Raw genomic sequence first — 15,120 nt, forward strand, 5'->3', positions numbered from 1 at the left:
GATCCTTCAGTCCGCCTTCTTGCATATTTGATAGGAGATCCACGTGAGCGATTTTATAGGGATGTCGATCATGCAGTATATGTTTTGACTATAGATCTACCCTACTACCCTCAACTTAGACATGATGATTTATGTTTACCCACGACGACCATGCTAGCTCCACAGCTAGTGAGATCACCTCCTAGGCTTCTTTTGTCACATCGTATTCTACCACCTTGGGAGATGCCAGATGAGGATGATAGTGTGCCACGAGAGATAGCTCCAGCACCTAGCCTACCACCCACAGGTAGAGCCCCTGAGACTAGAGCCCAGTCAGAGTATTGTTAGGGATCCTACACCACCTACCACACTTATCCACGAGACTTCCAACACATAGCGAGAGATCTCACAGAGTCATAGAGTGTGTGACTCCGATGGCTTTGTTATAGATGAGACCACTCCATAGATTCTAGCTTCCCTTGAGCATCCTTGTTTAGATATGCCGACCTCACAGAGGCCCTTAGAGATAGCTGTCAAGCTAGAGACATCTACGAGAGTAGATCCCCCTATGAGAGAAGATGCAGAGCCGACGGCATCGCTATCCCACTCTTTTAGCTTGCATAGCGGTGTCATAACCAGTGAGTCACAGAGAGAGCAGCCACCACATATAGATGTTGCCCTAGTGCCATCTACAAGTGCCGATTCACGATCAGATCACCCGATTGAGCGGAGACCAGCCACGAGCCGTACTTTTCTAGATCAGGTTCCTAGAGACCACATTACTGACACCACAAAGATAGAGGTTACACCACAGATACATGGACGTACACGGACTAGAGTGGCATCTACTGACACCCTATGTAGGGATACGATAGAGCCTGCTAGACTTGTTTGGAGACCACGTACATAGGCATCTCAGCCATGTGTAGAGCCTTCTCTAGGAAGAGGCTTTTCGACGATGAGTAGTGCCACTGAGGAGCGACACACGATAGATCAGGCACGTAGCTCTCCACGTAGAGCTTCCAGGACAACCCAACAGGTATTTGTTCCCCGTGACGAGATACATGCTAGATTTTTACCTTGTGATGACACGATCATTTTTCTAAGGAGCCATATGACCGACAACGGACTTTTACATGGTTGGCTCACATCTAGACGATCACTTGAGGCACATGATTACTTTAAGGGACAAAGACATGTTTGGGTACCTAGGCCACGAGCGGTAGCACACCCAACGCATACAAGATCATACCCTAGAGGGAGACCTCCACGAGCAAGATGTCGAGAGATGAGACTACCCCTAGAGAGGTCGGTACCTTCACAACAGATAGTATGTCCTAGAGCTAGATGCACACGTAGACACTCTAGGAGAGCTCAGATTGACATCCCTACGAGAGCGTGAGCATTTTAAGATTTGGCTATCGAAGAGCCTTCCACAGACTATTCGAGTAGAGGCTGATGCCCACCCTACACCCATTCCTTGTGTTGTTGAGCAGACTTTACATATGGAGCTAGGTGTTAGCCAGCCCTTAACTATTAGAGATCAAGCTAAGAGATTGCAGATCATGCTTCATGGTGAGAGCTCTCTTTTGACTCCTAGTTGCACAAGATTTGAGATTTGATCATATTGATATGTGCACTAGATTTGTGTGCATTCACCAGAGGCATTTTTTCCCCTTTTGGATTTTTTCCCTATGGATATCCAGGTTGTTTTATTTTATTATTCTGTTACTTTTGTTATTTTATCTTGCTGCTGACATACCTCTTGGAGGTACAGTGCTTTTGTTGATCTTTTGATGCAGCACGTAGACAGACATTAGCTTGCCCATGGAGATTGGACGACCATGTAGACATGATGTATCTCCAGACACGAGGAGCTTCCATGACATCGACCTCTTCATCGATCCCACACACAGGTGTACTCCTTCCTATGCTATATGGTTTTGTACATTTATATTTTGTTGATTGTGGCTTCTTCTTGGTTTGATTAAGTGCATTCAATTATGTTTTGTTATCTGCCATTAAAGATGTATAAACTTGTCCTTTTTTTAGTTAATTGACTTAGAGTTTAGTTTTATTGATGAGCCTTGAGGTTAGGAGGCCGTGACTTTAGGTTAACTCATTTACTTGACTACTAGTCCTAGTTGGTAAAATTATTTGAGTGTTTGAAACCTTAGGAGTGCTGTAAGCATAGAGAGGCTTTCTCACCCAAACAACAAAGAAAACTAATGAAAATACAAAGGAAATGGAAGAAAAACAAAAGTGCCACAAGTGTAAAAGCTTAAGCTGGAAGAAAAATTCTGGCTTGATTTGGTACTTCACGCACATGTATTGCCTATGGTACTAGAGCCCTAGAGGTTCCCAGTGTGGGTGCTTTTCTTTGAAAAGAAAAAAGCCCCAGGTATACAAATAAGCACACACGTCAAATGATTTTGCAACATGTGAAAAATAACAAATGAAAAGCAAGAAAAATGAAATGAGAAAGACTTCCATTGAGCTTTAAGTAAAAAAAATTCAAGTTCGAGTTGTGAAAGTTAGTTACCTAATCTATGACAGACATAATTAGGGAATCTTGCATTGGGATAAATTTACTAACTTAGCTAGTACTAGAATAAATGTTTTAACCCTTAGTCGTAGAGCTAACTAATTGATAGACTCATTCATAAGCCCAAAACTCTTGATTAATTAATTTCAGCAAGTGCAATTTATTTTTTCTTAATGGTAGTGTAACATTTCATAATTGTTTGCATTTACTCATTACTACATGTGCTTTGCCTTTTCCTTATGCCTTATCACCATATATTTGAGCTTGCTATCTCGTCCACCTTTTTCTTTTTGCAGACACATTCTTTCTCAAGCATCTACCACGACATGGCTTTGTCAGGGACGACAAAGCTTCGGAAGGAGAGAGTGTTGACGGGCGAGCGTCAACGACATGCATTATGCTTCCATTGGTGTGTACACATATGTGTATGCATATATTTTTGTATTTACGGGCTCCACAGTGGGTTCCAAGTTGTACATTGATGATTAGATGAGCCTAGATACCTGCAGCATGTTATACATTTTTTGGCCAGCCACCCATTTTTAAAAGCCCTTGTATATAAGTCGATTCACAAGATGTGAAAGGGAATTCTTAGAGAGGAGAGTGTGAGGGAGTGTGGAGAAGAAGAAGAGGAGTGGCTATGGAGTTTTGATCTTCCACATCATGTGTAGTAGTCATTGGGATTAATGGAAGCTAAGTTCTCTCTACTTTCTCTTGTCTTTCAAGCTTATGTGTGTTAATGGTGTATGATTAGTGTTAATCTTCTCTTCTCTCTCAAGTTTTCCCTCTTGTTTGAGCATTCTTGCTTCACATGTGTGCTAGATTAGAGAGTGTGTGTGTGTGTGTACGTGAGCTGCATACATTTCTCTCATTAGGCTTCTTTGTGTATGTTTAATGTGTGATTAGAGTGTGTGTGCTTGAGATTAGAGCAAAGGGATACACCATTGTCTGCATGATTAGAGAGTTAGAGTGTAGATTGAGAGTGTGTGTGCATAGATCTTGCTTCATCGGCTTTCCCTCTTCTCCTCTCTTGCTTTACCCCTCTTCCTAGAGTCCTCATTCCGTCACATTAGGTGCATCCATGCTTCCATGCACTAGCCGGGTTCCGATCCACCGGATTGACATTATGTCGATGGGTTTCGCGTTGTGCTATGACCACCAACAAATGTCTAGGAAGATGAATAATAAGGGGCTCGTTTGACTAGAGCAATTCTGGGATGGCAATAGGAATTGCTGGAAAACTGTTGACTCTCTAGCCATCCAATTTCAACTGAATGGCTTTGAGATCTTACTAATCTACAGGGTGATGAAAGAGCTTGATAAGTTGGTGATGGCAATTTGTGAATCCAACTTTGAATGGGACGCTTGGAGAAGGCCCGGGAGTAGCCTCTTTTGGAAACCACACTCTAAAGGCAGTTACCATGCATTAATACACAAGGCTAATTGGTGTAACCCCCTCAATAAATTATGGAAGAGACATTGGACGGAAAAGCGATGGGAGGGAATCACGGAGAACGGCTAGAAGCCAAGGTGGCCTCAGTATATGAAGATATTTTTGTGGAAAGTGATGTGGGGTGCTCTGTCGACGGGAGTAAAGGTACAAGAAAGAGGCATCGGGTCGTATCGTTCCTCGGGGTGCAGAATAGCTAGTGAAGACCTAGCCCACCTTTTCATGGGATGCCAAGCAATCAGTGGCATGGCTGGGAAAATATGCAAGTGGATTCAAAGGACATGGAAAATTAAGTTCTTTAAGAATGATCTGTTCTTTGGTAGTAACAGATTGGAAAGTCCTACTCTTCTAGTCTGCACTCAAATAATCAGGTACTACTTCTTGCACCATATTTGGCAAGCAAGGAACCGCCGCGTATTTGAGGGGAATATGGCTGTGGCAAGCTTTATTGAAATCATACAAGAGAGCAGAGTGATGATACACATGATCGGAGGTAAACAAGCCTCAGAGGACTGGTCTAGAACAATGCATAACATCTTGTAATAGGGAAAGCCTAGGGGTGGTAGTGGTTTTTGTGCCAAGCAGATAACGTGCAATCTCATGACCCTCGAGGCTCGGTCTGAGATCGAGGTTGCTGTATTTTTCTGATGTTCTTAATACTATCCACTCACAATTGTGAGTTTTGCAACAAAAAATAATGTTTTGAAAGGATTTTTATTTTTATGAGAGATTGGGGAGACCTAATAAAGTAGAAGAGAAACACAAATATACCAATGTGAAGTTGACCACTTCTTTATATGGACACAAAAGGTCTTTTGACTTTTCACCTTCTTCTTTATTTTTGTTTCCTAAACTCACCCTTCACTTGTGCACTTAATGTGTTTTGAAAGGTTTTTTATTTTTTCGAGATTGGGGAGACCTAATCTTGTGTACTCAATGTGGTAAATGTTTACGAATAGGCTTTAGCATTTTGGTGGCTGGGGTTTGTGGTGGTGGTTTTTTTTTTTTTTTGGGGGGGGGGGGGGGGGGGGACAGGGGGACGAGGAGTCAGCCAAACAAATCCACAACTATGACAAAAAAAAGACACACACACACTTCAAACTCTCCAAAGTGTAAGGTCAAAATTTTAAACATTTGTTGACTTTTACATTTCTTAAAGGCAATCTCAAAATCTAATCAAGATTTTACAATTTTTGTTTGTGGTCCAATGCAAAGAGTTACACTATGTGTGTGTGTGTGTGTGTGTGTGTGTGTGTGTGTGTGTGTGTGTGGCTGTTTACATCTTAACTAATAAGACATAATTGAATTTTTACATTCAAAAGACAGCTGGCAAGGAACAATGAATAGATAAGTACAAAAATAACTAAGTATCAGAATTGTTTAGGTACAGTGATTGTAGGAAAGAGATTCTCTTTTAGTTAGACCAGTAGTGGAAGAACTTCCCCGTTCTTCACTGAGTACTTCATTTAAATAAGGTTGTTTGCCAAAGAAAAGAAAACCCTCCAAGATAGGATAGAGTCCTTACTTGCATTATGCAAACAAGACAAAAATTTAGTTAGCCTTGGATGTGTTTTATAGGTATCAATGGACCCTATCAGTTGTTATCCATGTCCATCTTACAGATTTTATTTACTTTAGACAAGCTAGGTTATTTATTAGAACTTGTATGATAGCAGTCTTTAACTTATTCCATCAAAAAATGAGTGTTACCTTCTACCTTTTATACTGAGCTGTGAAGCCCACCAAGAATCCATATATCAATTTTGTGAGATCTATTTTTTACACCATAGCTTGGTAGCTATGCTTTGCAGTAGTAACCATATACTTACCTTCAGGAGTAACAATCTCAAGGTGTCATTGGTATTCCTTTACATAACGACTTAAACTGTGTAAGATGCCCAATGGTATCAAAAAAGAGGTTAATGTATAATCTCCCCTTTTTACAACAACAAATGACAGTATGACCAATCAACAGAGTATCAAAAACTCCATCCATACTAAGTAGACTCATGGATTACCAACCATAGCTTTTTTCCAAAGCTGAAAATTAACAGTTGTATACTTATCTTCAGAATGCCAAGCTATCACGGACTGTAGTGTCCGGCCTCATTTGAGTATGCTATCTTAAAGCTTCAACAGTCATGGGTACTTAAAAAACACCCCATCCCCTTATGCCAGTCCTGCTCTTCCCCCCCCCTTTTTTTTTTAAACACATTGAATATCCAAGAGATATATGCAGTGGTTACGACCAGGGCAACCCATGAGCTAACACTTCTGTATCGACAATTTACTAGGTATGTATGATAACCGGTTATTGAAAATAACAACCTTTATCTGCTAGCACAGAGCCTGCTAGAAACACTCAGTCCTTGCCAGTGTTCGACAGAGTCTTTTACCAAATGCAAATCAAGGTCAAGACCCAAGCCAACTATGTGATGGCTCAACACAGATTATTCATAATGTAAAAGCAGCCCTTATCGGCTAGTTCAAAGCAACACTTTACTTGACACACCTACAGCGGCAATCTGCCAGGTGGTTATAATAACCATTAGTGAAAACAACAACCCTTAGCTGCTAGCACAGAGCCAATACCTGCTTGCAAGAAGAACCTCAGTCCGCGCCAGTGTTTCAACAGAAACAGCTACCAATACGAGGTCTCAAGACCCCAGCCAGTCATGCACAACAGTTTTAAAGATGATCATTTTTATAATGTAACAAGCAACCCTCAACGGTTTAGTACAGAGTTAAGTACAACCACCTGCAACAAATTTATGCTCAGTTCATGCAAGTCTTCAACAGAGACCATCCCCCCCCTTTTGTTTTAAAAATGCAATCGAGGTCTCAAGACCTAAGCCATCCATGCCATGGCGCAACTGTTTGTTTATGATTATGACCAATATATAATGTAAAACAGATGGATCCAATCTCAACCGTGCATAGCATTACAAAGAACAAACCAAAAACCGGAATTGGCAGTAAGGTAGAACATAACACCTGTGTTTCTTGAGCTGCAAGCTCCATTTTCTTTAGCAAGTTCAGACAGTGACGAAAATAAGCAGAAAAAAACCTAATCCAAGGCTAAGTGAGGGCCAAGGTGTGCCCTCACCTCTGTTTAAATATGTAGGTGTGCACGCTTCCAGAGAGGTGGAGATGAATGCGCTGGCCACCCCTTACTATGAGAATCCCACACTCGGCCCACGATTGCCATCGCCTGGGAGGTCCATAGTCAGAGAGTAGAAGAGAGTAGACGGGTCCGTCTTCCCCATATAATGATACCAGCAAATTCACGCATTGGTTATGCAAGGGTTTTGCCCCACGTATTTACAATGGCAGAGCAAAAGAAAGCTCTATAATCCCAATAGGGGGGAAAAAACCCCCAGATAGGGGGAAAAAATAGCAAGCAAAAGCCAGTACTTTAGTGTGTGTGTGTGTGTGTGTGTGTGTGTGTGTGTGTGTGTGTGTGTGTGCGCGCACGCGTGTGTGTATGTGTGTGTGTGTGTGTGTGTGTGTGTGTGTGTGTGTGTGTGTGTGTGTGTGTGAGAGAGAGAGAGAGAGAGAGAGAGAGAGAAACCTATAAAATGAAAGGGAATAGTATCTTATTCTGTGTACAAGCCTTTGATGGAACCCTAGCCCCTCAAGGCACATGTAGTGCTTGGGGAAAATTGTATTCTTCTCAAGTTAATATTAAGTCTCTCAACTCACAATTGTGAGTATGGCAAAGAAAAATGAAAAGGGATCCTTATGCAAAGAAATGTTGGATTTTGTGTTTAGTATACTAGTATGTGACCCGTGCGTTGTTGCGGCCAAGGAAACATCGTCTCTATTCTCATAGGGCTATCTTGTCTTCCAAGTGGAACACTTTAAATACTCTATTCGTGCATGTATAGTCTATCACATTTTTAAAAGTAATGCATGACTAGGCCTTTTAATAGATGTTGCAAAACATTCTTTGATACCAAGATTTGGAGCTTCTCATAAACATTATTTTTCATGAGGTGTTAGCCCTTGTGCAACAGACTTAGGAGTCCTCTAATTCTATTGGGGTGGACATGTGTGTGTGTGTGTGTGTGTGTGTGTGTGTGTGTGTGTGTGTGTGAGAGAGAGAGAGAGAGAGAGAGAGAGAGAGTCCTCCTTTTGGTCTACTTTGATCTAGCAGTGCTACCAAGACTCATTATAGAGATGAGATAAGTTAGCATGGTGTGAAGAGATGAAAGCTAAGAGAGTCAATGTAATAATAAAACTTTTTTTGAAACTGGAGTAGGTTCTAGAATTGGTTCAATGATAGGAACACAATTGGATTCAATGTCTCTACTCCACTCTCTTACTTGCTTCTATCCTTGCATCTTTCTTATGAGCAAGACATGGTAGTAGTACACATCATAATAATAAGAAGGACACTTTCCCTTGGTCTACTTAGAGTTGACAAAAGTGCTACCAAGTCAAAAGTACAAACTGGATAAGCTAGCAAGATTTTAAAGATGAAGGCCCATATCTGCTGCACTGTGTAATTATAAAACTTTTGAAATTTAAGAGTAAAGTTATGAAATTATTAGGACTCATACTTTCCAATGTACCAAGAAAGCTTCCAATTTCAAAGAGATGAAATGGATTTCTTTTAATATTAAGAATGTGATTGACTATTCGATTTATGTTGATCTCTAGATGCCTTGCTTGCATCTCTCTCTATGTTTTGTGCACAAGCATACTAATGTTTTACATCATCATTTAGTACAATAATGCATAAGTAGCTTAGTACAATAAGGTGCACACTATTTGTTCATGTACATTTTCACTTCATTTGCACCTTAAAATGTGATAGAAATGAAAGAAAATAAGTTCACTCAATTGTTTGTTTTTGCAAAAGTTTTGGCCATTATGTTAAACTGAAGGATGTGGTGCAAAATTGAGGTTGTGACATGAAATCATGTATGTTGTTGATGTCTATCTTTCTCTCTCCCCAAATTATAAAAGCATGTTCCTTGCTGAGAGAGCAGATTGTATTCAACCATTTACATGCTTTAGCCTATTCACTTACGCACAATCTATAACATACCAATCATTTGGTTTAGCTCTTGCTGCCTTAAATGTGAGACCGGACATTGAAGTAGTGTAGGAGAGCCTCTTCTTGTATACACATTATCTCCCTTGAAAATTTGAGAGTATAGATATCATGCCCTACTTGAGTGCTCATCTTTTGATCATATGAACATTCTTGTTTTACATTTTAGCATGGATCATGGCCTACATTTCTTTGTCTCCCGAAAACTTCATTGATTTAATTTGTTAGTTGCCACCATTATATCCATACTCTTCAAGCATGCTACATGTAGTATTTGGTTCCAGAGGTCAACTTTAAGGACGATGACTCTCTCTCTCTCTCTCTCTCTCTCTCTCTCTCTCTCTCTCCCCCCCCAAACTTTGAGGTCATTGTGATTGTTTCTACTTTTGAAAAATCCCACTTCCTCACCCTCCTTGAGAAATTATGCAAGCATGTAGCACTTGCATTCAAGAATCGAGACTCATTAAGTATATTTTCTAGGCCTCTTGTTCTTCTTCTTCTACTACTCTCTCTCTCTCTCTCTCTCTCTCTCTCTCTCACACACACACACACACACACACACACACACACACACACACACAAAACTCACTTGATAGTATTTTTCACTCAATTTTTTTTTGGTGATGTTAAGATTTTATGTGTGTGTGTGTGTGTGTGTGTGTGTGTGTGTGTGTGTGTGTGTGTGTGTGTGTCTCAAACCGCGTTATTAAAGAAGTAAAGCAGTTAAAAATAGTCAAAATTTGCTCTAAAATTATAGATTTGAGAGATTATTATACTTTTGGTGTACATCTTAATGGAAAGGAGATGTGCATTGTAGATACATCAACAAAGTGAAGGTCATCTAGGCTACAAAAGGATAGGTGCCGAAAGGTACTCGACGGCTTGGGGAGAGAGAGAGAGAGAGAGAGGGGGGGGGGGGGGCACATTGTGTAGTCAAGGAGACACACATGGGACCACCACTATTTGTTGATACATTGGGCTGCGAGCGTCTTCTTTTGTTTACACTATGCAAGGGTAGATGGGGAGAGTTACATGTGGCGAAGTTAGGAGTTAAGGAAGCTTTTCATGTCAAGAAATAAGTTATAGAATATTCTAACATCATAGAAGAAATCTCAAATTATTTCAAAGATTTGAAGCATCTGATAAAATTGGAATGATACAGGGATGACTCGCATAAGTTAAGCTCTCTCTCTCTCTCTCTCTCTCTCTCTATATATATATATATATATATATATATATATATATATATATATATTGTGTGTGTGTTGTGTGTGTGTGTGTGTGTGTGTGTGTATACATAGATACATATATGTATGTATACATATACATACACACACATATATAAATATACATATGTATGTATGTATTATGTGTGTATATAAATACATACATAAGACACACATGGCATATATATATATATATATATATATATATATATATATATATATATGGGGGTGTGTGTCTATGCGCGCGCGCTTGTTTTTATATGTGTTTGTGTGTTTATATACTATGTGTACATATAGATATATATGTATACACACACACACACACATAGATATGTATGTATACATACATACATATATATAGATGTATATATAGGTATGTATAGATACATACATACACACACACATTATATATATATATATATGCTTGAAGAAAAAATTTGTCACTTAGGTCTTTCAAAATCTTGTTGTTGTTCCAATACAATAACTATGACATTCAAAATTTCTATGCTCCCCTCGTCCCCCCCCCCCCCCCCCCCCCCCTCTCTCTCTCTCTCTCTCTCTCTCTCTCTCTCTCTCTCTCTCCATCGTATAAGATCTTTGAGATCTCATTGGATCGTTTCTACATTCTAAATTCTCCTTTTATCAAGATGTGTGTGTCCGTGTGTAGCTGTTAAATCTTAGATAATAAGACATCATTGAACTTTTCATTCAAAAGACAGTTGGCAATGTAACAAAGAATAGATAAGTACAAAAACAACTCAATATTAGAATCATTTGAGTACAATGTTTGTAGGAAAGAGATCCCCTTTCAATATGCAGATAGTAAAAGAACTTCCCAAATCATAAGTGGGTGTTCCATCCAGTGTAGGACGGCTTGCCAAAGTCAAAAAAACCTTCCAAGAAAAAATAGAGTCCTTACCTGCATCCATCCAAACAAGACAACAATTCAGTTAGCCATGGATGTGTTTTACAGGTATCGAGGGACTATTACAGTTGTTATCCATGTCCATCTTACAAAGTTTTTAAAACCTTTACAAGCTTAGTCCAAAAAATTGTGATTTCGCTTATTTTTAAAGAATCACAAAGATTTTAGTAAAAGAGTATCATTTTGATTAGAAGGCCATCACCCCTTCTAATCCAAGTGTCTGAATCCCCCCTTCATTTATATTTAACAAGTTTATTAGTTCTGAAAGCATCACCAAATGAAAAATTTCAAATAACAAGCTCGTTAAAACTCGTTTTTAGGTTAGATACCTATCACAATGAAATGGATTCCAAAACTTCCATCTTTTACCATATACATCTCTTTGAGCAATCCAAGTAACAAGGGGTGCTGCTAAAAAAGACCCAGCCATACTCCGAACCTTGAAGTTTTTAGAGAAAAGGTTAAACTATGTTTAAAGTGCTAGTTCCATAATCTTATATCTATATTGAAAACACAAGAGTCTCGTCCACGTGGCTGCAAATGCTTGCAGCCACAATGATCAAACCCTGGCCTTTTTCCCTTCCTCTGCCCTCTTGGCACTGCCCCTTTGACGTGGCTCTCTTATTGTGAAAGCCTCTATTGACATTTGGACGTGGCTACTGAACTACGAACGTGGCTGCCAAAAGTGCATTGCCTTGATCTGCGAGCATTTCCAACAAAGAAGCCCTCAAAACAGTGCACTGCAAGCTTGACTTGCGTGCATGGACCTTGAACAGCATCAACACTTGAGGCAAGCAGCTGAATGACAAATTCAACCCCTTGAACGATGGGATCTTCCCCCACCTCAAGGCATGCACCATTTCTCACCTCCATCTGGGGGCTCGATTGAGCCTCCCTCTATATAAGCGAGCTTTGGGGTCTGCTTTCCCTTCCGTATAAGAATGCCATAGCCTTCAAGTAGGTATTTCTAAAGCAGGTAAGAGCTCTCTCTCTCTCTCTATCTATCTCTCTCTCTCTCTCTCTCTCTCTCTCTCTCTCTCTCTCTCTCTCTCAAACGGTCAAATGCAAATCTACTATGGAAGTTGGACTGGTTAAATGCAAATCTGTTGCCATTTACTTTCACTACAGTATTTACTGAAAGGTTAACAAGAAGGTTTCCATGTGCATTATTTTTGTCATTGTCCCAATGAAATGATAGCACAAGACTCTTACGAGGCAGCTTAAAGCTGTTGGCATCGGCCATGGATAGTCAGAGAGAGAGAGAGAGAGAGAGAGAGAGAGAGAGAGAGAGAGAGAGAGAGAGAGAGAGAGAGAGAGAGAGAGAGAGAGAGAGAGGAGAAGGGCGGGCCGCGGGCGGAGTACTAGCTCAAAAGCAAAATATTTTGAGTTGCTTGCTGAATATTGAGTGGTAGTGTCTGTGAGTGATAGTGTCCACAGACACTGACAATCGAGACATCTCTTGCAATAGTAAAACATTAATGCCACTAACAGTGTTTGGGGAAAAATGTGTATCACCTTAATATTGTGTCGTCCGTCCCAGATTAGAGGAAAATATTGTTTTAAAAAAACCTTAATTTTCTAAAACTTCCTCTTGGCAAGTTCAAGAAAAGGAATTTTGTATGTTTGAAAAAAAGATTTTTCTCGAATAGTGGCCACGAATCTCTCTCTCTCTCTCTCACACTCTCTCATGTGAATACTCAGTGCTCATTAGAAGATCCGCTAATGCATAGAACCTATCTTTCCAAATTCCAAATACCTTGAGCTTTGGAAAAATATGAAAACCCAAATACAAGATGACATGAGTGTAAATTGATGTAATACAAAGGTAACTTACAACCAAAAAATAATGATAAGCCATCTCTTTTGGCATACACGAAGGAATGAAAAAAGACCATTGATTCAATGATCACAAAGGGGAGAAAAAAGAGGTAGAAAAGAGCCAAAATGTAACATACTCTGAAAACAAAAAATGCTTGCAAATTAGGCTTTGACAACGAGAGATCTTGAGAATTAAGTCTTTGCATCAAGGTCAAATGACCAACTCCAAATGTCGCTTTGGAGCAAGAATGACAACAGTGGTAGATTTGAGTTGTGGCAAATGGGCCCTCTATTTGCAAAATTTCAACAATGCTATTTGTGTCAAGGTTTTGATGCAAGCGGTTGGAGACCACCACATGCTTTGCAAGATCCTTGGTACCTTGAAGAATATGCATGGCAGTTGGAGACCACCATAGCCATTGCAAGATCGGTGGTGTTACCAGCAAGCTAACGCAGACACCATTTTTTGGAGTTCTCCTTGTAAAACAATTATTATTTTGATAAATCCGGAATATTGTAACTCCTATTTTCTTGGTAAACTTTGTAATTAATGAGCCTGGGCTACAAGCTTCCAGATTGTATAAGCCAGTCAATTCTCAGCTTTGGTAGAACTCCAAATTATTACTTTTGACCACTCAAAAACCTTGGCTAAGGTATAAAAGCCAATTTTTGTAAGTTTTTTATAAGTTTTTGGATAAGAAATACACAGTGTGAGCTAACGGCGCTCACTTCTCTCCTTCTCGCGCTTCCCACTCCCTCTCTGGTTGTCACATTGCGAATGCGTTTGTTGCATTGCAACCACAAGTAAGAGCTCTACTCATTGACGTAAGCCATTCACAGTATTTCGTAGCTTTTGGCGTCGCCGACTAGCGGTGTAATTTCATCATAACTAGGAATTTACACTTTTAAATCGAAAACTAAGCATAGATGGGATTTTGGGGCATCATTGCTAAGCATTTAGATGCATTCTGGATCGAAAACGACTAGATCAAAAATCCACTGCTGTTAATAATCCACTATTGTTAATAATCGTGATTTTGGAACTTCACCTAAAGTGGGATTTGAGGCCATAGGCATGTGTTTTTAGGTCTTATAAACTTGTCCTAGAAGTTTCGTTGCGTTTGGATGTCATTTGATGCTGTAACGGATGTGATTTGCTTGCCGATGAGCGATTGGCTTTTGGTGATTTCAGACACTTGAGTGTAGCTTGAGTTAGATGCAAGTTGTTAGACGTTTTTCAAGAGATTGACAACCTCTTGTAGCCTCTATGCACTAGTCGAGTCAGCTTCGTCCCATGGTTTGACAAATTAATCGTGGTTCTCGCTAATACTGCAATAAGATAGGATGGTGAGGTTAGACATGCGTCCCACATTTGGCGCCGCTGTCGAGGATCGAAGAGACCTAAACTAGATAAAAATACGAGCGTCTTGTGCAATTGTCCTATAACTTCCTCTAGGTTCGCCTAGGGTTCAAACTCTCTTTTAAAAACCGCATAGCTTAAGATTGTCGTCTTTTGCTGTGTAGAGGTAGCTTGGAAGTAGTCGTACTTGCTGAGTACCTTTAGGACTGTAGGACTGTAGATTTAGATTAGGATTTGGAGGAGGATTGATAGACGAGACAAGTCTTAAGATCAAGGCTCTGAAAAACATAAAAAACACAAGAAAATGAGTGTTTGTGGACACTTTCCACAACCCCATTGCATGAGAAACTAGGAGTAGGGTAAGTAGGATCCGAGGTGGATTTCATAACATTGCTCTCTTTGAAAGAATCAAGTGTGAGTTGTTATGTAAAGTTGCAGAATTTCAGGTCTACGGCTAGAAATAGCTTGAAAAGACTCGAATTCACTCAATCCGACTGGAGAGTAAGCCTAAGAGTTGTCCGAACTAGCGGGTAAGCTCAAAGAAACTTCAAGGTAAAAATTTCAAGAAGTTGACCAAAACTCAGATTATTTACTTTTTCTTGATATTTTAGGCCAAATTAAGTTTTGACTTGATTTATAAACTTAAAAAACATCATTAAAAGATTGTCTTTGAGAAAATTGCAAAAAAGTGCTCATTTCAAGCCTCAAGTTAATAATCGCGATTATTAACTTTTTGCTCTAAATTGGCCAAGATACCA

General features: G+C 39.8%; 1 pseudogene; it reads left to right on the forward strand.

Annotated features, from left to right (window-relative positions):
- The first annotated feature begins 150 nt into the window (after window positions 1-150).
- On the forward strand, window positions 151-889 carry LOC147462833 (uncharacterized; annotated as a pseudogene).
- The last annotated feature ends 14,231 nt before the right edge of the window (window positions 890-15,120 follow it).

This window comes from Adiantum capillus-veneris, chromosome 2, assembly GCF_014529385.1.
Source record: "Adiantum capillus-veneris isolate H3 chromosome 2, ASM1452938v2, whole genome shotgun sequence".
Taxonomy (NCBI): Eukaryota; Viridiplantae; Streptophyta; class Polypodiopsida; order Polypodiales; family Pteridaceae; genus Adiantum; species Adiantum capillus-veneris.